The sequence below is a fragment of the Jaculus jaculus genome, chromosome 4 (assembly GCF_020740685.1).
Source record: "Jaculus jaculus isolate mJacJac1 chromosome 4, mJacJac1.mat.Y.cur, whole genome shotgun sequence".
Taxonomy (NCBI): Eukaryota; Metazoa; Chordata; class Mammalia; order Rodentia; family Dipodidae; genus Jaculus; species Jaculus jaculus.
Window position 1 is genome coordinate 178,794,086 of NC_059105.1, and position 25,927 is coordinate 178,820,012.

At 42.8% G+C, this 25,927-nt stretch overlaps 1 non-coding gene across 1 annotated transcript; it reads right to left on the bottom strand.

The window, feature by feature from the left end:
• Positions 1 to 1,134: 1,134 nt before the first annotated feature.
• Positions 1,135 to 1,242, bottom strand: LOC123460389. The gene has a single exon (XR_006636954.1). It is a non-coding gene; the product is annotated as a U6 spliceosomal RNA (small nuclear RNA).
• Positions 1,243 to 25,927: the final 24,685 nt, after the last annotated feature.

Here is a 25,927-nt window from a genome sequence, read left to right on the forward strand (position 1 = left end):
ATGGGGGAGAGGCAATGATTCTGTGCATAATGTCCCAACTTGTGGCTCTAACATTCTTTCTGTTCCCTCTTTTGCAAAATTTCCTGAGCCATGCTGGGAGCATTTTAAGTCTACTTCAGTGATGGGCACTTAGAAGCCCATCTAGATGTCTGGTTTGGTAGGTATTGAGTGTCCTCAGTACCTTTCTCCATCACCCTTGTGCTGATAACAGCTTAACTAGGAGAGCAGCACTCTTGCTCATTTCCCCAATTCCTCTGTGGTTTCAGCTGGGGCTGGGTTGGAGTGCGCTGGGTGATTTATCTCCTCATGTCAAGTTCCCATCTGAAAAAGAGAATCAGTTTCTCCAGTGGAGAGTGAACTCAGGGCCAGTTAAATGGGATAACCATTATTAATGTAGAGAGAATTATAAGGGTTTAGTCATTTTTACAGTGTACGGTTAGTGGGATTTTGACAATGGAAAACAGAATCACTATCTAGATATGATTCTGACTTGTTTTCCAATTCCAGATATGGTTTCCTTTCCACTGAGCAATCTGTAGCCAATCCAAGAGCAGTTGGTTACCCACCATGGCTGTGTGCCACTATTGCATGTGTGTGAGCATCATGTCAGATTGTTTGCTTCTGAGTTGCTTAGACTTTGAGTTGCTGGGACAGATGTTGGCCACTTTCCCCTGGTAACTCACCTAGCGCCTTCCATCACTAGATGTGCTAACTATCTGAGGACGGGCTTTCCTCTGGATTCCAATCAGGTCTCTCCATGGCCCATGCTGACAGCAATTGGATCTTCAGCAGTAGGTCTTACCATTAATCCCTGGTGGGTAATCAAGTGCTCTGACAGTCTGTTTTGTTTATTTTGGGAGATCTATCTAGTAGGTCTCTCTGATCAACAGCTCATTGCAGATGTAGACCACATCCTGGTACAGGGAATTACAGGCCAGCACCAAAGGAAAAGATAAAAGCAAAATCCCGAGAAGAAAGAGAAAGATGAGAAATTTGAGGTTAGGTTTCATCTCACTCTCTTCAGGTCCCTTCAATTCAGGTGCTCCCTCTAAGGCTTGCTTGAGGTTTCCACCTTTTAGACTGATTTCCAGGATGTAGGATTCAATGGTATCAGTTCAATTTGGATTCAGATTTAAAAATATGGTACACTTCACAAATTCACGTGTCATCCTTGCACAGGGGCCATGCTAATCTTCTCTGTGTTGTGGCCAATTTTAGTATATGTGCTGCTGAAGCGAGCACAAATTCTATAATCTTCAAAATTTAGCAGACAGATTCCATGAAGAAGCCCTCATACTTACCTAGAGAGTTGATGAAATTAACGGTTGCTGTCACTGTCTGTCTATCCTGGAGTGCATAGAGCCTTTCCACTTTTCTTAGACCCCAGAACTGGGAGAGCCAAGAGTCTGAGCAGTGAGTCAGAGAGCGTACCGCCTGGCTTACACTGCTTTTTCCAGCTAGCTGGTTTGCCACGGCCCTTGTAGGACTAGATGCGTCTTTAGGTTAAGAGGACCCAGCAGCTGTCTTCATTTAGCCGCTCCTTATCAGAAAGAGGCAGTTCCATTTCTCTTTGTGGACAGACATCAAAATACTGGCCCTCCCCTTCTATATGTCAGCTTTTCTTCCTTGCTAGTTACAAGGGTCCCAAAAGAGAAGCACTGGAACCTGATAGGCTCACGACCACCAAACAAAAGGGAGTCTGGCTGCTTTCTGAAGCAGCTGGCTAGAGTCCTGTGAAAGTTTCTCCCTGGGGTGGTTTTTATTTTGCAAATAATCTACTTTAAAAAAACAAAAGTTCTGGGTGCCTTTTGAAGGATGTCAGCAGCTTCCATCTTACTTCTGCCTCCCTCACGGCTTCTAGCTCCTTGTAGAAACAAGCTCGTTAGGTGTGTAACACAACTGAAAAGTAAGTGTGGCGTTCCATACTTGTTTTCTCATAATAGTAGCAACTTTACATTACACGAAAAATAATTTTTCATGAGCGGAAACGTCAAAGGCGATATCCAGGATGGCTCGCGTGACTGAGGAAGCCCTTGCCTGACTCCGTGGCTGCCCCTAGCCGTGTTGACGACAGTCTTCCCAATGAGGACGTGAGAGCCACCAAGTGCTGAAGCACTGCCACTTATATCAAGGGCCTGGGAATTTGGAATGTGACAGGAGGGAGCAGGAATGAGCAGGAACCCTTGAAACTCAAGGCAGAAGAAAGGAATAGCAGAGTGGACAGTTGCAGGTCGAACAAAACGATTCTGGAAAGGGGAGAATGAGCGAGAGAGATTAAAACAAGGCTATTTGTCATGGTGGTAAGGAGCAAGTCCTTCACAAGAAAAAAAAAAAGAATGAAACAAAACCACACACTTTGATGATTTGCCTTCCTGATCCCCTAAGAACAGACGCTCAACAAACCGCAGACTGGATTGAGGGTAAGTGAAAATGTATTGCAATGCCATCAACTGACTCATATTTTATTACGATGTGTGGGGGAGGGTAGTGTTGTTGGCAGGTTTACATGTATATATGCTGAATGTTTACTTCTCCTACACAAGATAAACAGACGGATTGTGTGGAATACGTAAAGTGACAGGCGTGAAGCCATGTTTAATATTTTTAATGTGTCTACAAAGTGTAGTTCTAAATAAAGTACCTTCCCCCCAACACACTTCTCATCAGCTTGGGTTTTATCAGCAAGGCTCAAAATACGCTCTGACCTGGGGTCATCCTAACGCAAGACCATCTTTTTCTTCTTCTCTTCTCTCTCTTTAAACTCGTTTTCTCTCCCATTCCTTGCCCCTAGCCTTTACTTTCCCCTTCACATCATCAGCTCCTCCCTGGAGGCAGCACGTTCTGTCTCCCTTGAATATACTTAAAGCTAATCCAGAGCTGCCATCTAGTGCTTCTGCATTATACCTTAGAAACCCTGATGGCTGGGCTGGAGGGATGGCTTAGTGGTTAAGGCGTTTGCCTGCAAAGCCAAAGGACCCAGGTTTGATTCCCCAGGACCCTCGTCAGCCAGATGCACAAGGGGCACATACGTCTGGATTCATTTGCAGTGGCTGGAGGTCCTGGAGCACCAATTCTCTGTCTCTCTCTTTCGCCCCCTCTTTCTCTGCCAAATAAATAAATAAAAATAGCATATAAAAATAGAAACCTTGATGGCTTCACAAGGGAAGATGCACACCTGCCCTCTTCTCCATGATGAGTGTGAAATTGTGTGAACGCCACGTGGAGTGGACGGTGAGGCCCGGGAGTCATAAAGAGCAGATGCAATGTAGTTCTGCCCACTCAGAGAGCCATCTAGAAGATTTAAACCAGCTCCAAAGCCTGCAAGCTACAGTTAAGAAGAAAACTATGAAGTTGAGAATCATGACCACAACTGCGGGGCTCCTTCCCGCACAGGTAGTGCCGAGGGAAGGACCAGGCCTGCTGGCTCCTCCCTAGGGGTTGAGGGGATGATGAGCGTCGGACGACTCAGAAACCTCTCCTGGCCACTGGAGAAAAACCACACTGAGTCGGGAGTCTTTGCAATGCAGGAACAACTCGCTTTATTACTCTGAGCAGCTGCCTATATCAGGTTGGGGATGAAGGCGGGGATTTTAGGGTGGGAGAAGAGGTAAGGGCCAATAGTTAACTTTAACTATTGAAATGGTAATTACAATTACCACGAGGAAGTAGCAGGCCAGAAGCCCTTAGGCATCCTGCTGAGTCATAGCTGGCCAGAGACAGGTCGCCAAACTTTAGCTAGGCTCAGGAAGTTCCACTAGGCCTCACACCTAGGCCTTTCAGGGCCCAACACACAACTTCCTAAGAAAGGTAGCAGTTAGCCAGGAGACTGAAGGGGGAAAATGTATTACTGACTGGCCTATGGTATTAGCTAACATCAGTCATAGGAGCCTTGGTGCCCAAGTTCTATGAGGAAAGGGAGGAAAGAAGGAAAGAGCAGATGGAAAGAACAGAAGGAAAGAACAGATGGAAAGGACATGAATAAAAGAAAAGGCATGACGGGCTGGAGAGATGGCTTAGCGGTTAAGCGCTTGCCTGTGAAGCCTAAGGACCCCGGTTCGAGGCTCGGTTCCCCAGGTCCCACGTTAGCCAGATGCACAAGGGGGCGCATGCATCTGGAGTTCGTTTGCAGAGGCTGGAAGCCCTGGCGCGCCCATTCTCTCTCTCTCCCTCTATCTCTTTCTCTCTGTGTCTGTTGCTCTCAAATAAATAAATAAATAAATTAAAAAAAAAAAAAAAGAAAAGGCATGACAATTTCACCTATATAGTTAAGTGCTAGTAGAGGTTGGCTTTTGGCTGGAGAATGAGAATTTACTTTTTTTAATGTGAATTAAAAAAAATATTTATGTATTTGTACACAGAGAGAGAGAGATAGAAGAAAAGATAGAGAGAGAGAGAATGTGTACCTCAGGGCCTCTAGCCACTGCAAATGAACCCCAGACACATCTGCCCTTTGTACATCTAGCTTACGGGGGTCCTGGGGAATCGGACCTGGGTCCTTTGGCTTTGCAGGCTAATGCTCTAACCACTAAGCCATTTCTCCAGCCTGAGAATTTACATTTGTAAATGCTTATCATTGCCTGGTAAGAAAGGGTTCTTAACTTCCAGGTTGTGTAAATTGTCTGGTCTCTGTTTTAATACCTGGGTGCCTTCTAGGAGACTGGGAATTTGGGATGTGTTTTAGTAGGAGGACCCAGACCCCAACAAACCCCTTGGACACTGACTCTCTACTGAGTGTCCCAGTGAGCACCATTTCATGCATGTTATGAGAATTAGTTGATGGAAGAATTAGGTATTAAGTGCATTCAGTAGTACTCCTCTGGGAGGAACTCTTGGAAACCGGAGCCTAGGTTCTCTTATACATCAGCCCATGCACTTTGGCTGTTGTTTGTGTCTTTACTCTGTAAGAAGGGATGACCACAACTATGACAACATACTGACTCCTGGAAGATCATGAAACTTAACTGTGTTCTTGGACAACCATGACACATTACCTTTCTGCCATCATTTAATAACTATGAGTTTTAGAAAATATTTGCATTTCCTTCTTCTACTTGCCATAGAATTCCCACTTTGTTTATTTATTTAATTTATTTGAGAGAAAGGTGCAGAGAGAGGGAGAGAAAGAGAGAGAGAGAGAGAGAGAGAGAGAGAGAGAGAGAGAATGGGCACACCAGGGCCCCCAGCAGCTGCAAACGAACTCCAGATGCGTGTACCACCGTGGACATCTGGCTTATGTGGGTCCTGGGGAATTGATCCTGGGACTTTTGGCTTTGCAGACAGGTGCTGTAACTGCTAAGCCATCTCTCCAGCCCTAACTCTGATTTTTTTTTTTTTTTTTTAAGATTCCATACTGACTTTGTAAACTTCCAAGGAAAAAGTTTGATCTGTCTCTCTGGACGTGGGAATTCTGAGTTTGCCTGGGAAGCTCAGCTGGAGGTGCGTGTTCTGCATGCGCGTTTTCAAGACGAGGGCCAGTGAGCGCTGCCAGGATCCCTTAGACTCTGTAACTGACAGCGCAGACGCCCGGTGCGGGCCGCCGCGGAGCAGAGCCCGAGTCTGCAGGGTGGGCGGGGCGCTGGGCATCAAGAGACATGCTTCGTGTCACAGTCGAGGCGCTCTGTGACTTTGGACTGATCAACGTTTCTGAGACTAACCTCTCCCCAGTTCTGTACGATAGAGGGATAGGACGCAGTTTGGGATGTCGCTTCCGGAATGAACAGAGGTAAGTACGCAAAGCCCTGAGCTCCGAGCCAGGCCCATTCTCTGCGCTCCACCAGCCGGCACAAGCCTATGTCGGGCAGCCCAGCAGAGCCAGCTCCAAGGTGCCCTGGGGTTCCTCTGGGGCAATCTAAGTAGCAGAGGCCTGGCACACAGTGGGCTGTCTAACCTCCTCTGTCATCTGGAGCCGCCCTGAAAGGCGTCATTTAAAAAAAAAAAAATTTATTTTTATTTATTTATTTGAGAGCGACAGACAGAGAGAGAGAGAGAGAGAGGCAGAGAGAGAGAGAGGGTGGGGGGAGAATGGGCGCGCCAGGGCTTCCAGTCACTGCAGACGAACTCCAGACGCCTGAGCCCCTTCTGCATATGGCTAACGTGGGTCCTGGGGAATCAAGCCTCGAACCGGGTTCCTTAGGCTTCACAGGCAAGTGCTTAACTGCTAAGCCATCTCTCCAGCCCAAAGGCATCATTTTAAGACCATGGTATCCCACCATAGGTTAAGCCTATGGGTCAAAGATCTCTCTGTCCACTTACAAGTCTCTCTCATGACTTCAGGGAAGGAGTTTTGATGGTTAAAAAGCCTTTTCCTTCAACTATTACAGTGCACCTACCTGGATAGCATGGGGTGGTGGAAGTGAGAACAGAGGTGGTCTAACCTCCCCTCGTGGGACCATCCATGTGGCCCTGAAAAGGCTCACTCCTGAGTTTTAGTGCCACTCTGTGTAATAGATGACAGCATTCACTCTTTTCTACTTCATCTGCCATTTGTCAAGAAGCCTTGGATAATGTTCAAAAAGTGCTCAGGAATTTGGACAGTATAAGACAAAATACTTTTTAAAACTTTGTTTATCTTTATTATTTATTTGAGAGTGACAGACAGAAGAGAAAAAGAGAGAGTGAGAGAATAGATGCACCAGGACCTCCAGCCACTGCAAATGAATTTCAGATACATGCACCACCTTGTGCATCCAGCTTACGGTAGTACTGGGGAATCAAACCTTGAACCAGGGTCCTTAGGCTTCACAGATAAGTGCTTAACCACTAAGCCATCCCTCCAGCACAAGACAGAACACTTGTAATGGTCCGATACCTTGACTTGTTCCAGGTGGCCATACAGCCCATGGTCCATGGTTAATTGAGTTCTTAGCAGTAACAGATTGGCAGGAGCCTGTAACTTACTGACCACAAAGATTCCTTGCTATGCCATTTGTTTTAAAAGTATACACTGAGGCCTAGGCATTTATTTAGATTTCTTTAAAGTCTGACTTGTAGTTTGAACTAGAGTAATAATGCAATGAAGCCATTGCCTTCAAGTCAAGCTGCAATAACTGATATATCTCAATTTTTTTTTGTAGCATGATACAGCCAATTTCTTTGGGATTGATTGATTGCTTTGTTGTGAAACTTGCTTTTCATTGATCCCCCCCCCCCCAAAGTGCAGCTCTTCACTAATTGATCGATTTGATGGTTAGAGCTTCGATTCACCCTCTGAAGACGGATTGGGATCATTATTGTAGTCCACTGTTCAGTCATTTTGCCACACCACTATGGCCACCACCGTGCTCTGCCCTCACACTTGATTAGCTGTAGCAATCGTGGCAGTGTTTAATAATTTAATAAGACACCTAGAGATGATAACTTGATCATTCTTCAAGGGCACTTTTATGGAACCTGCAGGATCCTGAGCCCGGGAGACGCTCAAGGCTCCCGTTTCCTCTGTTCAAAAGCACTTGAGCATTCTGGTCAACTGGGGGTCTGCAGAGGTGGAGTGAGGCATTTGGGGGGCTCAGGAGGAGCTTGTATAGCAGCCTGTATCTTCAAGGATGCTGCCAAGGAAGGAAGCGCTGCTGTCCTGTGTTATTTGTACACAAGCCTGGGAAGCTCTTTGCCTGGGGTTGCCGGTTCTCTGAGATCAGGATCTGCAGGGCAGCGTTAGCCCCAGGAGTAAGCAATGAGGTTTTGCAGTGGGGGTGAAACCTCCCTTAGTTGTACTGAGGAGATCTCAGTCACCCCGGGTCTCTCCCCGCACCCCACTTGCCTCTTCCACCTCCTGGGGAAAAGCATGGGGCGTGTGACCAGATCTGATCTGCTACTATCTAACTTAATTTCACCACTCACGATGGGAGCCACATGCTAACTCATCACCCAGTGTTTGCCTTCCCACATAATGAAGACAGTGATGCTCGTTCGTAGGATTTTGTGAAGCTCATAAAAGAGCCTTTTCTTCCAGTGCTGTGATGCGCTAACAGTATCTGTGTTGCCTAGATTGGAAACAAACACATGAAAAGCTCATACTGATTTCCTCCTTTGTTTTCCTTTAATCACAGTTACAGCAGCCACTAGGTCAGCTGAGGAGAAGACAGCTTTTAAGAAGCATTTCCTACTTAATAATTCTTCCTTCATCTTCTCTTCCTTCTCCCCCTGCCTGCCTCTCTCTCACACACACACCACATACACAGCTGACTTTATCACTTAGTCCAGATCACCTCACATGTCAGTATTGTCAATTTTGTAGTCTATAATTTGTACAAAAAAAACCTTTAGCATATAAGGAGGAAGTAGCCTGCAGATTAGCATTGAGATTCAGAACTGTATTTCACTCGGATTTTTCCTTGATAATTTTGTCATTAAGCTATAGGAAAAATGGAATATAAAAATCTTTATGTAAGCCAGGTGTGGTGGCACATGCCCTTAATCACAGTACTCGGGAGGCAGAGGCAGGAGGATTGCCATGAGTTCGAGGCCACCCTGAGACTGCATAGTCAATTCCAGATCAGCCTGAGCTAGAGTGAGACCTTGGGGGAAAAAAAAAATTCTTCATGTAAACTTTTAAATTACTTATGCTTAGGAGTACACTTTGCAGATTTTTTAAAATTGTAGTTTCTTATTGATGTATACTCTGCTTAAAAATTATTTCACAATCCAACTGAGACTGGCAATGATCCCAATATAACAGCATATCAGTTTTCCTTCATTCGTTCTTTTTTTTTTTAATTTAATTTATTAGTTTTCTTTTCAGTGAATACAGGCAGTTTGGTACCATTATTTAGGCTCATCTGTGATCTACCCCCTCCCATTAGACCCTCCTTCTTAATGAAAATGGGTCGTGCATTGTGGAGTTAGCCCCCAGTTATTGGTATGATAAATGTGTCTGCAAATCATGACCCAACATGTGACTCTGACATTCTTTCTGCCCCCTCTTCCACAAGATTTCCCTGAGCCATGTTGGGTTCATTTTTGGTCTGCTTCAGTGCTGAGGTGTTAGGGGCCTCTGAGGATTTGGCTCTCTGATTTGGTAGGAGTTGATTTTTCTCTGCGTTGATCTCCTTCCCCTTTGTGCTGGTATCCGGTTCACAGGAAAACATCACCCTTACTTATTTTGCCAGTTGTCCTTAGTTTCAGTTGGGCCCCTTTTGTGGTTTGTTGGGGCAACTCTCTTCTTAGGATCTGCATCTATCTGGAAAAGAGAAGCAGATTCTCCAACGGAGAGTAAGTTAGCACCCAGAAAATTGAGATAAGACTTACTTTTTTGATAGACAGTATGGTAGGTTTAGGCCCTCTTATACCCCGTGATTGATGGTAGCTTGATATTGTAGAGTGGGCTTGGGTTTGGGTATGGTTCTGACTTGTTTCCCAGCTCCAGCTAAGGGTCTAGTACCACTGAGTGGATCAGTTAGCCAAATCAAGAGCAATTGATTCCTCACCATGGCTGTGTACCACTATTGCACTTGTGTGGGCATCACATCCGGTTATTTGTTGCTAATTAGGTTAAACAATGTGTTGCTTGGACAGATTTTGGTCATTTCCCCCAGTCGCCTATGTAGCGCCTTCTGGCACTAGACACGCTGACTGTCTGGGGACTGACTCTCTCCTGGCTTCCAGCCATGTCATTCCATTTTCACGTCAGCTGCGTATGGGGTCTTCAGCAATAGGGTCTTACCACTGGCCTTTGGTGGGTCATCAAGTACTCTGACAGAAGTCTGTCATTGTTTTGGGAAACCTTGTAGGTTTCTCTGATCAAAAGCTCATTGTGGATGGTAGGCCCAAGCTGGAAGTGGGGGTTACAGGTCAGTGTCCACTAAGAAATTGAGGAAAAAGATAACTAATATACAAGAGTTAGAGAGGAGAGAGATATAGGGGAGAGGGGGAGAGGGAGGGAGGGAAGATGTAGGAGATTTAGGTCAGTCTTGATCCTACCCTCTCCAGTGTCTTGTGGTTCAGGTGTTTCCTGTAAGGGTCTAGTGAAGGTTCAGCCATTTGGACTGTCTTTTAGGAAGTAGAATTTTCTGGTACCATTGCTGTTTGGGTCCGGATTACTGTTTTCCACCCTTTGATTCCCTCCCCGCCCTCCCATCCATCTTATTGTCTAGTTCATGAGGTGCTTGCTGGGTATGTAAGGCATCTTGGGCAAATTCAGGTTAGGTGTTGCAGATGAGTGAGACTATGTGTCGATTTTTTTTCTGTGATCGGGTAAGTTCGCTGAGAATGATCTGTTCCAGGTTCAACCATTTTTCCTCAAATTTCTTTATGTCGTTTTTTCTTACTGCTGTATAGAATTCCATTGTGTAGATATACCACATCTTTGTTATCCATTCTTCTAATGATGGACATCTGGGTTGATTCCAGCTTTTAGCTATTACGAATTGAGCTGCTACAAACATGGTTGAGCAAATCTCTCTGGCTTTTGGTTTGAAGGTTTTAGGGTACATGCCCAGTAATGGTATAACTGGGTCTGTTGGTATTTCTATAGTCAGCTTTTTCAGGAGTCTCCATATTGCTTTCCAAAGTGGTTGTACCATCCTGCATTCCCACCAACAGTGAATGAGTGTCCCTGCTTCTCCACATCCTCGCCAGCATTTATTTTCATTTGACCTTTTGATGTTGGCTATCCTTATTGGGGTAAGGTGGAATCTCATAGTTGTTTTAATTTGCATTTCTCTGATGATTAGGGATGATGAACATTTTCTTAGGTGTGTGTTTGCCATTTGTATCTCTTCCTCTGTGAATTGCCTGTTTAACTCTGTGCCCCATTTTGTGAGTGGGGTATTTGTCTTCTTATTGTTTAGACTTTTGAGTTCTTTGTAAATTCTAGAGATAAGGCCTCTATCGGTTGGATAACCTGCAAATATTTTCTCCCATTCTGTGGGTATTCTATTGGCTTTGCTTATTATATGCTTGTCTGTAAAGAAACTCTTCAACTTCATATGATCCCAATGGTTGAGTGACTGTTTTAGAACTTGAGCCACTGGGGTTTTATTCAGGAAGTCTTTTTCCATTCCTATATCATGGAAAGTACTTCCTAAATTTTCTTCCAGTAGTTTTCGAGTTTCTGGTCTTATGTTGAGGTCTTTGATCCATTTGGATTTGAGTGTTGTGCATGGTGAAATGTGTGGATCAAGTTTTAGTTTCCTGCATGTGGTTATCCAGTTTGTCCAGCACCATTTGTTGAAGATGCTATCTTTTTTCCAGTCTATATTGTTTGGGCCTTTGTCGAATATCAAGTAGCTATAGTTGCTTGGCCCAAAATCCGAGTCCTCAAGTCTATTCCATTGGTCTATACTCCTGTTTTTATGCCAGTACCATCCTGTTTTTATTACTATGGCTTTGTAGTATAACTTTATATCGGGTATGGTGATGCCACCAGAGGTATTTCTTTTGCTGAGGATATGTTTGGATATGCGAGGCCTTCTGCCTTTCCATATGAAATTTGAGATCATTTTTTCTATGTCTGTGAAGAACACTGTAGGGATTTTAATTGGAATTGCGTTAAATCTATATATTGCCTTTGGTAGGATTGTCATCTTCACAATGTTAATTCTGCCTATCCAGGAGCATGGGAGGTCTTTCCATCATTTCAAGTCCTCCTCAATTTCTTTTTTGAGAGTTTTTATATTTTCGTTGTATAGATCTTTTACTTCCTTGGTTAACGTTATTCCAAGGTATTTTATTTTTTTTGTTGCTATTGAAAATGGGACTATGTCCTTTATTTCTTTTTCTGTGTCTTTGTCATTTGCATACAGAAATGCTTCCGATTTTTGTGCATTGATTTTGTATCCTGCTACTTTGCTATAGGAGTTAATCACCTTCAGGAGTTTTGGGATGGAGTCTCTCGGGTCTCTTACATATACAATCATGTCATCAGCGAATAGAGCTAACTTAACTTCTTCCTTTCCAAATTGTATCCCTTTTATTTCCTTCTCCTGCCTTATTGCTTGGGCTAGGACTTCCAGAACTATATTGAAAAGCAGAGGTGAGAGAGGACATCCCTGTCTTGTTCCTGATCTCAATGGGAATTCCTCCAGTCTCTCTCCATTAAGTACTATTTGGGCCTTTGGAGCTTTATATATTGCCTTTATTATATTAAGATGAGAACTGGCCATGCCAATTCTCTCCAATGTTTTGATCATGAAGTGATGTTGTATCTTGTCAAAGGCCTTTTCTGCATCTATCGAAATGATCATGTGATTTTTATGTTTAAGCTTGTTTATGTGGTGAATTACATTGACAGATTTTCGTATGTTGAACCACCCTTGTGTTCCTGGGATAAATCCCCCTTGGTCAAGGTGGATAATGCTTTTGATGTGTTGTTGGATTCGGTTGGCGAGAATTTTGTTGAGGATCTTTGCGTCTATGTTCATTAGGGAAATAGGCCGATAGTTTTCTTTTCTTGTGGCATCTCTGCCTGGTTTTGGGATTAGGGTGATACTAGCTTCATAGAAGGAGTTGGGTAGTTTTCCCTGTTCTTCAATTGTGTGGCACAGTTTTAGGAAGATTGGTTTGAGTTCTTCCATGAAGGTTTGATAAAATTCCGCTGGGAATCCATCTGGTCCTGGACTCTTCTTTTTTGGGAGGTTTTTTTATTACTTTTTCAATCTCCATGAGCGTGATGGGTTCATTGAGGTGGTTGATCTGCTCTGAGTTTAGCTTTGGTAGATGATATGCATCCAGGAATTTATCCATCTCCTCCACATTTTCCAGTTTTGTGGAGTAGAGGTTTTTGAAATAAGTCCTGATGATTCTGCCGATTTCACTGATGTCTGTTGTGATCTCTCCTTTTTCATTTTGAATTTTGTTAATTTGGAGTCTCTCCTTTTTTTGCTTGATCAAATTGGCCAGAGGTTTGTCAATCTTGTTTATTTTTTCAAAGAACCAGCTCTTTGTTTTGTCAATTGCCTTAATTGTTTCCTTGGTTTCCAATTCATTAATTTCTGCTCTGATTTTAATTATTTCTTTCCTTCTGGAGCTCTTTGGGTTGGATTTTTCTTGTTTTTCCAATGCCTTTAGGTGGATGGTTAGGCTATTGATTTGGGATCTTTCTGTCTTTTTTATGAAGGCATTGAGTGCTATGAATTTTCCCCTGAGGACTGCCTTCATTGTGTCCCACAAGTTTTGGTATGATGTGTTCTCATTGTCATTCAATTCCAGGAATTTTTCAATTTCATTTTTTATTTCATCCACTATCCATTTATTGTTTAAGAGTGTGCTATTCAGTTTCCAGTTGCCGTTGGGGCTCTTGTTGGTTTTTTTGTTGTTGATTTCTAGGAATATAGCATTATGATCTGATATCATGCAGGGAATTATGTCGATTTTCCTAAATATGTGGAGGCTATCTTTGTGACCCAGTATATGGTCTATTTTAGAGAATGTTCCATGGGCTGCTGAGAAGAATGTGTAGTCTGTGGATTTGGGGTGGAAAGTTCTGTAGATGTCTGTTAGGTCTAAGTGCTCTATGGTTTTGTTGAGCTCTCTTACTTCCCTGTTGAGCTTCTGTTTGGATGATCTGTCTATTACTGATAATGGTGTGTTAAAGTCCCCAGCTATGATGGTGTTGGTGGTTATTTCTGTTTTATTGTCAAGTAGGTTTTGTTTTATGAACTGCGGTGCCCCTGTGTTTGGTGCATACAGATTTATGATTGTAATATCCTCTTGATGGATTGTTCCCTTTACAAGTAGGAAGTAGCCTTCTTTGTCTTTTTTGATTGTTTTTGGTTTGAAGTCAACTTTATCTGATATTAATATAGCTACACCTGCTTGTTTCTTATTCCCATTTGCTTGGAATATTGTTTTCCACCCTTTCACCCTGAGGAGGTTTCTGTCTTTAGTGGGAAGGTGGGTTTCTTGAAGGCAGCAGATTGAGGGGTCTAATTTTTTGATCCACCCTGTTAGCCTGTGTCTCTTGATGGGTGAATTAAGGCCATTAATGTTTAGGGTGATGACTGTGAGATTTGATTTGATCCCTGTCATGTTGTGGTGGTAGAGGTGTGTTGGCATTTTCATGGAATTTAATTTTTTTTTTTCTATCTACTCTGGGTTTGGTTGCTGTGATCTGCTTCTTGTAGGCATTTGTGTTTGGTTATTTGTTTCTTCTCTGTGGAGAATTTCCTGGAGTACTTTCTGTAGGTTTGGTTTTGTGTTCATATAATTGTAAAGCTGAGCTTTGTCATGGAAAGTTTTCCTTTCACCATCTATTATAAGGGAGACTTTTGCTGGGTAGAGTAGTTTGGGTTGGAAGTCATAGTTTCTTAGAGTTTGGAGAGTATCATTCCAGGCCCTTCTAGCTTTCAGGGTTTCCATTGAGAAGTCTGAAGTAATTCTGATGGGGTTTCCTTTGAAAGTGGTGTGCTGTTTTTCCCTAGCTGCTTTTAGGATTTTTTCCTTGGTGTCAATGTTTAGAGTCTTAATGATAATATGCCTTGGGGAGTTTCTCCTTTGGTCTAGTCAGTTAGGAGTTCTGTTTGCTTCTTGAATCTTGATGGGCCTTTCTTTTAAGAGATGGGGAAGTTTTCTTCAATTATTGTGTTAAATAAGTTCTCCATGCCTTTGGTCTGAAATTCTTCTCCTTCTGGTACTCCAATGATTCTGATATTAGGACGTTTAAGTGTATCCCACAATTCTCTCATGTTCTGTTCACAGGAACTTTTGAACTTTGTTTTTTTCTTGTTGTTTATTTTTCTTTCAAAAGAACACATTGTCAAATTTAAGAACAAACAAGTAAGTCTGAAAGAAATGTAATGTTTTCCAATTTCCCTTCATTGATAACTTGAAGCACAGATGGATTTTGCTGTGGCTTTTCAAGGTCAAGAGAAGATGCAACTCAACGTGACCGCTGACCACATGACATAAAGGGTCAGTGGCTGTACACTTCTCCCAGTGAGCATCTATCTCCCGGCTCACCTTGGTACTTCTACCTATCTTCAGAAAACATATCACACTCAACTTGTTTTTAGAAAAGCACAACATATTCTTTGTTTGTTTGCTTTTTTGAGTGAAATAGAGAGTTCGAATTTTCTGGTCCGTTTGTACTGTGTGTGCCTTTAGTGGAATGTTTGGTAAGGATTTCTTGATTTTCGATCATTAATAGGCTATCAGCACTATATGTTTTTCAGAAATGGCATATACTTTGATTGGTCATTCATTTTGTGTATAACAGCTGCTTACACATTCTATTCTACAATTCCAAAGGATATAGTACCTATCAATGCTTTGTTTTAAGTTGTTGAAACCCCTTTAGAGTTCTGGCTTTAAGGAAAATCAAATTATACTATCTTCAGCCACAAAGGATGTTGCAAGTTATTATGACAGCCATTATTAGCAGCCAATCATAGTTAAGAAGAATTATCTATTGCTCTTTCGCTGAGAACTATGCTGTGTACTCCAAGTAGAAGATTTCTGTAATCTTCTAGTCACAAACTTACTTTGTAGACAGGAAGTTGAGGTTCAGAGGAAAGCTAAGATTAAACCTATTTCTAGCCCATCATAGACTCGCTCCTCTGAGCCTGCACTCAGTAGTATTTGCCCACAAGATGTCAATGACTGGGAGATACCCACTCTGCTCTGCAAGGTGCCCAGAGCACTGGAACCGAGCTGTGCTGTGGACGGCGCTTCTGATGTCTGAGGTGACAGAGGGAAATGCCACTCACTCATTCCTCACGTATTCTGAGTGCTGACATGACACCGCCTCCCTACGCCCTGGTAACGTCGAATCTTGTGGGGAAAACGCAAGCAGAGCTGAAGGTGAGTCTTTTGTAAGGATAACTTTAGGGGTACTCCTGATATATTATGTACAAAAGGGCAGAACATACCCCTGTGGTGGCGATGGTGGTTGTGCAAGTCTAGGGATATGTACAAGAAAGGCTGGGGAGATGACTCATGAGGACCCAAGACAACCTTAGACCATCTGGGTTTGATTCCCCAGCCCCCACATAAACAGCTGGGCACCACCATGCATTCCTGTAACCACAGGCTTACGGGGAGCAGATACGAGTGAATCCGTGGGACTGGTGAAAATGGTAGCTGTGGATCAGAGAGGGACTCTGTCTCAGGGAAAAATGCACATGAGTAATAGAAGAGGACGCCCAACATTCTCCCCTGGCCTCCATACCACATGGACACGGCTTATGCATCAGCACACACATGTGTATGCAACACACACACACACACACACACACACACACACAGTGATTATATTATATACTCAGTCATATGGTAGAAGAGTTTACAGTACAAAGTTCAGCACAAGCAAGTTTGTTTAGTCCTGGCTAAAAGACATTTATTTAGTCACATACCATAAATTAGTATTTTTAACATAGCATCCAAAAGATAGTATTCATAGTATAGTGTTTTACGGTTTTGACATGAGCTTCACACACACACCCAAAAAAAAAAGAAAGAAAGAAGAAAAAAAAAAAGAAAAGCAGAAAGGCATTCTGGGACTGAAAGCTGAGCTTAGAGGGAGGAGAAGGAACTGTTCACATTGAGTTTAATCCCAGGGCTCAGGAGGCAGAGGTAGGAGTATCACCATGAGTTTGAAGCCCACTTGGTAATGCAGAGTAAATTCCATGTCAGCTTGGACTAGAGTAAGAACCTACCTCAACAACAACAACAACCAAAAAGAAAGAAAGAAAGAAAGAAAGAAAGAAAGAAAGAAAGAAAGAAAGAAAGAAAGAAAGAAAGAAAGAAAAAGAAAAAAGAAAAAAGAAAAGAAAAAAAGACAGTAAGGGATTTCAGGCAAAGAAAACAAGACTAGATGAAGCTTGAGCAAACTGAGCTCCACTTGTGGAAGTGAAAGAGGAGGGTACAGTAGATAGTGAGGTGATATGACAAGAACTTAGATCCTTTAAAACTCTAGCTGAGGGCTGGAGAGATGGCTTAGCACTTAAGCGCTTGCCTGTGAAGCCTAAAGACCCCTGTTCGAAGCTCAATTCCCCAGGACCCACATTAGCCAGATTCACAATGGGGCGCACATGTCTGGAGTTCATTTGCAGTAGCTAGAAGCCCTGGCCCACCCATTCTCTCTCTCTATATATATATCTATCTGCCTCTTTCTCTCTCTGTCTGTCGCTCTCAAATGAATAAAAATGAACAAAAAAATTAAAAATAATAAAACTCTAGCTGTGATGCCTTCTTTTCCTCAGACTATCTCCTCTTTTAACATGGTCCAATCTGGGCTGTCAGTTTAATCAGTGCTTTCTAGTGTCATTGATGACCTCCACTTAATGAAGGATATTTTAGAGACCTTGTTTGGGTTGAACTCTAAGAAGAATTTGAGGGCTTAGCAGTTAAGGCACTTGCCTGTAAAGTGAAAGGACCCAGATTCGATTCGCCAGGACCCACATAAGACAGACGCACAAGGTGACGCATGTGTCGGCAGTCCATTTGCAGCAGCTAAAGGCCCTTGCGCACCCATACTCTCTCTATCTGCCTCTTTCTCTCTATCTCTTTCAAATTAATTAATAAATGTTTTTAAAGAATTTGACAGAGAAGACCATATTTTCTGGAAGTGCTCTCTTCTTGAGTGCTTGTGATGCTGTGGGATGCCACCCTGACTATGATTTGGGCTTTCTTTTTTGTTTATTTGTTTTGTTTAGTTTTATTTATTTATTTGAGAGTGACAGACAGAGAGAGAAAGAGGCAGAGAGAGACAGAGAGGCAGAGAATGGGCATGCCAGGGCTTCCAGCCACTGCAAACGAACTCCAAATGCGTGCACCCCCTTGTGCATCTGGCTAACGTGGGTCCTGGGGAATCGAGCCTTGAACCGGGATCCCTAGGCTTCACAGGCAAGTGCTGAACCGCTAAGCCATCTCTCCAGCCCTGATTTGGGCTTTCTTAGGCGCCCATACCATTTTACATTTACAACCCTTAAAGGCTGGTCTTTCTCACCACTTGGTGCTGGTTCCTTCTCCCCTCTCTTGTTTCTCCATCTAGGCAGATTATAAATTCAATATCATGGACTCAGATTTAGGCGTATTAAGCTTGAAATTCCTCGGGTGTGCATATGCCCAGAATGTTGGTGCCCAGGAGAGGGGAATGTAGGTATGAACTTGTAGAGAGAAAATATGGACTTATATTCAATTCACCTCATCTTAAGTTTTCTTTCTGTCCTAAAGCAACTATTGAATGGCCAAAAAATTAATAGATTGATTGATTTTCCTGCTTACTTTCAGAAAGAATTGAGGCTACCATACAAGTCTTAGGTCAGTGTCTTTTGATGATAGAGAACTACTTATGTAATCCTTTGTCCCCTCTACACTCGTGGAAACTCAGTGGTCACTGTGGCAGTTCTGGGAGCTGTGGCCTCTCAGAGGTGTTTGTGAACTGCTGTTGTTAGCCCAGGCCCCCGGCTGCCACTGCTGCCCAGGCTCTCGTCCTCGCTGCTGGCGCTGCCACTGTCCCTCCCTCTCTGTGTCCGCCTGGTGCCTTCCACTACTGGCCCACAGTGAGAAGGCCCTTCCCAGACTCCAGAAGTGTGAGAATTATGTGTATGTTATTTTTTAAATATTTTTTATTTGTTTATTATTTATTTAGTTATTTGAGAGTAACAGACAGAGAGAAGGAGGCAGAGAGAGAAAGAGAGAATGGGTGCATCAGGGCCTCCAGCCACTGCAAACGAACTCCAGATGTGTGTGCCCCTTGTGCATCTGGCTAACGTGGATCCTGGGGAATCAAGCCTCCAGCTGGGGTCCTTAGGCTTCACAGGCAAGAGCTTAACCGCTAAGCCATCTCTCCAGCCCAATTGTATATTCTTTACAAATTACCCAGTCTGTATTATTCTATGGTAGCAACACAAAAGAAACTATGACATGACCCATATGAAGGAGGAAAAGCCAATAAATCCCCTTTCTTTACTGTGAATAATATATTATAATATATTTATTATATATAATCAGTACAAAGTTCAGCACAACCAAGTTTGTTTAGTCCTGGCTAAAAGAGATTTGTTTAGTCACATACCATAAATAAGTATTTTTAACATAGCATCCAAAAGATAGTATTCACAACTTGTGTTTTACAGTTTCGGCATGAGCCTCTGGTGACGGTGATATGGGCTGTGAGAGAGTGAACCAAGTGAAAGGAAAACAAAGTTCATATTCGGTTAATGAGCTTGAGGTTCACAAACGAGGCTCAGTGTTTCAAGGTGCAATTGAAGGAGTTACAGATATAGTATTTAATAAGTAGAATTGGAAAGGAATTACAGTAGGGAAGAAGAGTGGAGTCTTTACTTTCCCAGAAATCTCTGGTGAACCCTACTAGGTAGGATGTTACTGACTACACAATAACTTTCTTCTGTCCTTACACAGAGCACTTGAGAATACAATAGCCCCCACATCTCCAGCTTAATTTCCCTGGTATTCACACATTGATATATGCCCCTCACCAAGTTTTTTAAAGTGTGCGTATGCATGGGATCTCATTCCACACGTCTTTGCATATGTCATCAAGTGAAGCCAGTGAGAGAAGACTCCAGTCCAAAATGACGGACGATGTTCTGAGAAGAGAAGGCCTGTGGTAGCAAAGCAGAGATTGGAGAATGTAGCTGTGAGTTCCAGGACTGATGGCCACCAGAAGCCAGGGAAAAGGAAAGGATGCCGTCGATAAAGCAGGGCCCTTGTATGCTTCCTAGACTTCAAAGTTTCACAACCACAGAGAACAAAGTGCCTTTATTTTCAGCTACCCACTTTGTTATAATAGCCCTGGGAAATGACTATATATCATGTGAAGGAAAGATTGTCATTAGACAACTAATCCCAAGGCCTAGTGGGATATCATAAAGATCAATAAAATAGTGTACCCCTCAGTTCTCCCCAACTCTTGGGGGACATGGATATACTATCCCTTATTGATTGCAAAACCCTGTATTAAGACTATTCTCAATATTTAAAAAAAAGTAGGGGAAGGGGGCTGAAGAGATGGCTTAGTGGTTAAGACGCCTGCCTGCAAAGCCAAATGACTCAGGTTCAATGCTCCAGGACCCACATAAGCCAGATGCACAAGGGGGCACATGCATCTGGAGTTCATTTGCAGTGGATAGAGGCCCTGGCACACCCTTTCTCTCTCTCTCTCTTAAAAAAAAAAAAAATATATATATATATATATATAAGTATATATATATATATATATATATTTTTTTTTTTTTTAAAGACTATTCTCCACAGCGACCCTGTGAAAGGCAGGGCTTGCATTCATCTGACGGGAGATCGCCGGGTGCTGAGGCAGTGATTGTACTCAGCGCATGGTCAGCCACCACCACAGCTTCATGGCAAGGGCGGTCTTATTCTCAGAGCCTGGAGCCTGCCATCTACGCGCTTAAGGAGCGTCTGATAAATAAAACTTCAAGGTCAAAATAGGAAAAAGTAATAAAATAAGAAAAACCTAGTTGAGCCTAGCAATAGGAAAATGATCATGTAATATAACAATATAAAACAAAATAAGTGAACACTTTTAACATCATGGTAGATAGCATCCAGTCTCTATTCTTTTTCATATTTTTATTTATCAGAGGGGAGACATACAAGGGCTTTGTACCACTGCAAATGAAGTCCAGACATGTGTGCCACTTTGTGAGTCTGACTTGATGTGGGTATTGGGGAGTTGAACTCCAGGCATCAAGCTTTGCAAGTAAGTGCATTTAACTATGGAACCATGCCTATCGCCTGAATCTCAATTCTTAATGCCACTTGGAGTCTATAAACAAAATTATACCATATAGTTGAATGCATGATTTTAATCTAGTATTTTTTCTCTACTAGTTTTTTTTCTTATATAGACTTGAAAATTGTATGCTATAACTAGTTGCATTCTGATTTCCCAAGTGTGTCAAAGCAGAGTTTTAAAATCCCATGGCCACGGTTGAAGATGTGTTTTAACTGGCAGAGTGCTTGCTTAGCACATGCCTAGCCCTGATTTTGATTGCCTGAACTGCTCAAACTGGACTCGATGGCGAATGCCTGTTATGCCAGCACTAGAGAGGTAGGAGATCAAAAGTTAAAGACCATGGTGAGCCTGAGACCAGATTAGGCTTTGTAGACTCTTGTCTGAAAAGAAAGAAAGAGAGAGAGAGAGAGAGAGAGAGAGAGAGACAGAGAGAGAGACAGAGAGAGAGAGAGAGAGGAAGAAAGAGAGAGAGAGAGAGAGAAAGAAAGAAAGAAAGAAAGAAAGAAAGAAAGAAAGAAAGAAAGAAAGAAAGAAAGAAAGAAAGAGGGAGGGAGGGAGGGAGGGAGGGAGGAAGAAGAAGGAAAAGAAAGAAGAAAGAAGCATTGCATTCTTGTGGCCATTTCTCAAGTCAGGCGGGCCAGTCCGAGAGGATCTGCTTCCTAGTGTCTTCCTATTGTGCACTGTGCATTCCAGCTTCAGAAATGTCATTGAATGTTGGCTGATCTCAGAGCAGTTGGGTGGAACCTACCCAGAGGTCACTTAGACTACGCAGAGACTTGGAGCTATCCAGTCTTCCACTTCACACTCTTTACTGCTCTTCCACTAAGCGTCTCAAACAGCGCTGCCCTCGTCCTCAAACTCCTCTCATTATATTAGCTTCGTTTTACTGGATTTGAAGTACAAATAGAGGTTTCTTTGGTACCTCTATCACTCAAGGCAGCAGTGAACTGAACCTCTCACCAATGACTACAGGGCGATTGATTCTCTACTCTCTTTTGCTGGAGATGCATCCTTACATTTGGTTTGTACAATAATCTATACTTACATGGACAAGTTATGTCATACAATATAATCTAAGCTTGCTTAAAGGGAGTGCACACCGATTAGTATTGGCATTTATTTCAATGTATTTTTGGCCTCTTTTAATTACTGTGACAGGACAGTTCAATCTCTTCTATGGCTGAATACATTCTCAAATAGCCTAGCCTCTTTCCACAGATAGTGCTCAAATATATTTTTGTTGTTTTATAAACTAGAGCTCCATACACAGTGGTCTCCTTTCACAACACACCACAGTAAGGCAAGGTCTGTACTTGCTTTAAGGATATCTAGATCACATTCCCTCGTAAAGTCTGAAAAGTCCATAAATAACATAAAATTAATATTTAAAAATTGTATTTACGGAATGGAATAACAAATAGTGACCTAAGATGCACTAAGATCTTTGTGTATTGTCCACACCATAGACAAGAATTATAAAAAAAAAAAACAAAAAACAGTAGAATATGTTTTTCTGTGTTGATAAACTTTCCATAATTATTTATTCAAAGCATTTGAAGACTTTTGATTTGATGTTGCTATTACAGGACACAGAGAGAGTCCTAAGTACTTATTTCATCTGTAATAAGATGAGAGATTCATTACTGGTGTCATTATTATGACTGATTTTTGTCCTTCAAGAAGTTATATACCAGACCAACATACAGTCTCTGTCAGGGACAGGTATGTAACTTTGTAAAAATTTAATTTATTAGTTTTCTTTTCAGCAAATACAGGCACTTGGTACCATTGTTTGGGCTCATCCATGATCTACCCCTCCCAATGGACTCTCCTTGTCGATGTAAATGGGTTGTGCATTGTGGAGTTAGCCCGCAGTTATTGGTACAATAAATGTCTCTGCATATCATGACCCAACATGTGACTCTGACATTCTTTCTGCCCCCTCTTCCACAAAATTTCCCTGAGCCATGTTGGGTTCATTTTTGGTCTGCTTCAGTGCTGAGGTGTTGGGGGCCTCTGAGGCTCTGGCTCTCTGATTTGGTAGGAGTTGATTTTTCTCTGTGTTGGTCTCCTTCCCCTTTGTGCTGGTATCCAGTTCACAGGAAAACATCACCCTTGCTTATTTTCGCCAGTTGTCCTTAGTTTCAGTCGGGCCCCTTTTGTGGTTTGTTGGGGCAGCTCTCTCCTTAGGATCTGCATCTATCTGAAAAAGAGAAGCAGATTCTCCAACGGAGAGTAAGTTAGCACCCGGAAAATTGAGATAGCACTTTAAATGTAGCGTATTTAAAACCAAACCAAAAGTAGGTCTGACTCAGAAAGAGGCACATGTCTAAGCTGGCAAGCATTGTGCACACACGCCTGTGTGCCTACTGTGGTGTGCTTTTGCTCGTCCTTCCAAGCTAGAAGCACCCACACTGCTAATTCCTTCAAGACTCCAACCAGACACTACCCTTATCATGAATAATTTTCCCAAATTAGAACATTTTCCTATAAGAGTTCTCATTGTACCCTACATTGATCTTTCCAATAATCCCAAGCACACTGTTTTCCTTAGTTGGCGTGTCATGTTTATTAAAGCTGTGTTATCAACAAATGCGTTAGTTTTAGTTGTGCACTTGCAAGGTCATGTGTTTAGCAAGCGGTATGGTGGGGACATCCGCTTTAAGAATCATCTCTGGCTGGAGAGATGGCCTAGCGGTTAAGGCATTTGCCTGAGAAGCCTAAGGACCCAGGTTCAATGCCCCAGGACCCACGTGAGCCAGATATACAAGGTGGCAGATGCATCTGGAGTTTGTTTGCAGTGACTAAAGGCCCTGGTGTACCCATTTCTCTCTCTTTCTCTCTCAAATAAATAAATATAATAGTTTTTTTTTAAAAAATCATTTATCTACATTATCGCTTGCTAAATCAAATTGTAGAATGTTCCAGAGCTTAAAATTTAAACAGATGCCATCACTGTCAGGAAAAGTGGAAATCAGCGGAACTGGACCTCCTGGACTCGTGAGCTGATGCGGAAATAAAACCCTCTCACCAGTGTGGAGAATATTATTTGTGGGATGACCATGGTTATTTTTTCCATCCATCTTCACAGTGCACACACTGTCTTAGCTGTTTGCTTTCCAGTGAGCCTGGACCCTGGCTTACTACTGACTCCTCTCTATATAATGCTGTGCCCCCCCCCCACCTCAGGCCAAATTATCTGTGACAAGGAGGTTCTCATGACTTTTTAGCAGCATTTGCAGTTTTTTTTTTTTCATTTCCATAGAAACGTCTCCACTGCCTCAGGACAGCCTCTGTCCTCTTAAGGCAGAGGTATTTATCTTTCGAACAGTGGGATATCTACATGACATAAGACAGACAGACTGAGCACTTTCCCTATAATGCTCCACTTGCGAGACTCCTCTTTAGAGGAATTTATGGTGACCTGCCTTTAGGTTATTTATTTATATTTTTCTCCATGGCCACTTTTCCAGTAATGAGTTTAAATATAAGCAACATAAAACCCATCTGGAAATAAATTTATGCCCTAGCCTCATGACAGAAGATAATTACATTATAATCAAGCTGTCATCTTGGGGAGATGGGAGATGAAGCGTGCTATAAAGTGACACGGACAGTCTGTGGAGTCTGCCTCTGAAAGTCTCACACAGTGGATGGGAGTGCAAAGCTTCACCATGCATAATATCAGAATTTGTAACAGGAGAATTTCTGCGAGTTCCCCAGCATGTAGTTTCCAAGAGCAATGGTCCCAGTACTGAAATCACTAAGTTCTTTGAGCTCAGATTGGTTACAGTGAAAACTACATTAAGGGTGCTTGGTTTCAGAGCATATAAACTTTCTTTTTTTTCTCTCTTAGTATTTTTAACTTCCCTTGGTTGTTAGGCTATGATTTTACTTTTCAGTTTGGGAGATACTCGGCACTGAGATTTTTCTAACAGAAATGTGACAGTTGGATGACATGGCAAAGGAAACTGATTATTTTACTGGGTTAGAAAAAAAAATGACTACCTTTGAAGTTATTTTCGACCATTCTGAGCTCAGTTTTCTCCTACAATGATAAGATGGGTCACTGGCTTTTTACATGGCTGGGAAGATTTTTTTTTTTTTTTTCTCTTTCATGAGCTCAAAATAGTTACTCTGATTTAAAAAAAAAAAAAAAAAAAGAAAAAGAAAGAAAATGGTCTACCTCCAGCATTCATCTTGGCTGATCATCAATAAAAGGAGAGTGGTAACAGAGTCAGGCAGAGACAGCATAGAAACTGACTTTTCAGAGAAGGCACAGCGCGTTTTGTCCTCCGCCATGGCTTCTGACATAATGCTTAGCCTCGGGGCCAGCTGCATCTAGGAGTCCCAGGAGAGGAGGTTTTCCTTGCCTGCCTTCCCTCATCACTGTGCAAAACGATCAGTGTGTGCCCATGTGAGATGGTCATGACACCCCATAATCCCAAATATCACCTCCTGGGACTCTGGAGGCCCCCCGCCTCCTTTACTGCTGTGGCAGGCTCTCTGAATTCTTGTTGTTAATTTTTTTTTGCAATCTGCCATTCGTCTCCTCTCCCCCAGCGAATCCCAAAAGAGCCACGCCATCCGGCCCCTTCGGATGTAGTCCAGCACAGCCACACAGCAGCCCCAGCATCACCTGCAATATGTTAGAAACGAAGGCAGCGAACCCAGCACCCCACTTTCCTAGTGTCAGAACCCGCATTTAACAAGATCACTCGGCACTTCACATGCACACTCAAGATCACCATGCAATGCAGTCTGCACGGTCCAAGGGTCAGATGTGGTATGATTCAGCTTGGCTTTTCTGTACCCCTAGGAGGCCAACATGCAGATGTTCATGGCCTATGCTCTGTATACTGGCTTACATCCCAGATGTATGCTGCATCCGGAGCTCTACCCAGAAACCTGGACTCTTTGCTGGGATCTGACGAGCCCAGCTCCTCTCGCTTTCCCTCTTGCTATAGCTGGTGATCCCTGCTTGTGGTTCTTCTCTCAATAGCCAGGTGACTAGGCTGCCACTGAGCCGACCTCCACGGATGCCTGCCTACCACCTCTGGCTGTCTTGTGTTTGACAGAGGCGACTCAAGCTAAGGCTGAGTCCTAGGACACCAGCAGCGCGAGCTAAGACACCACTTCTGGTCATCCTTGATGATGGTCATGCCAATACCTTCTGAGGACATATCACCCTTACTTGCTACCTCACCCCCAGAGTCCAGAGCAGCTAGGGCCTCAGCAAGCCTCATATCTACTTGCAGCTGAACTTTGACTGCTGAT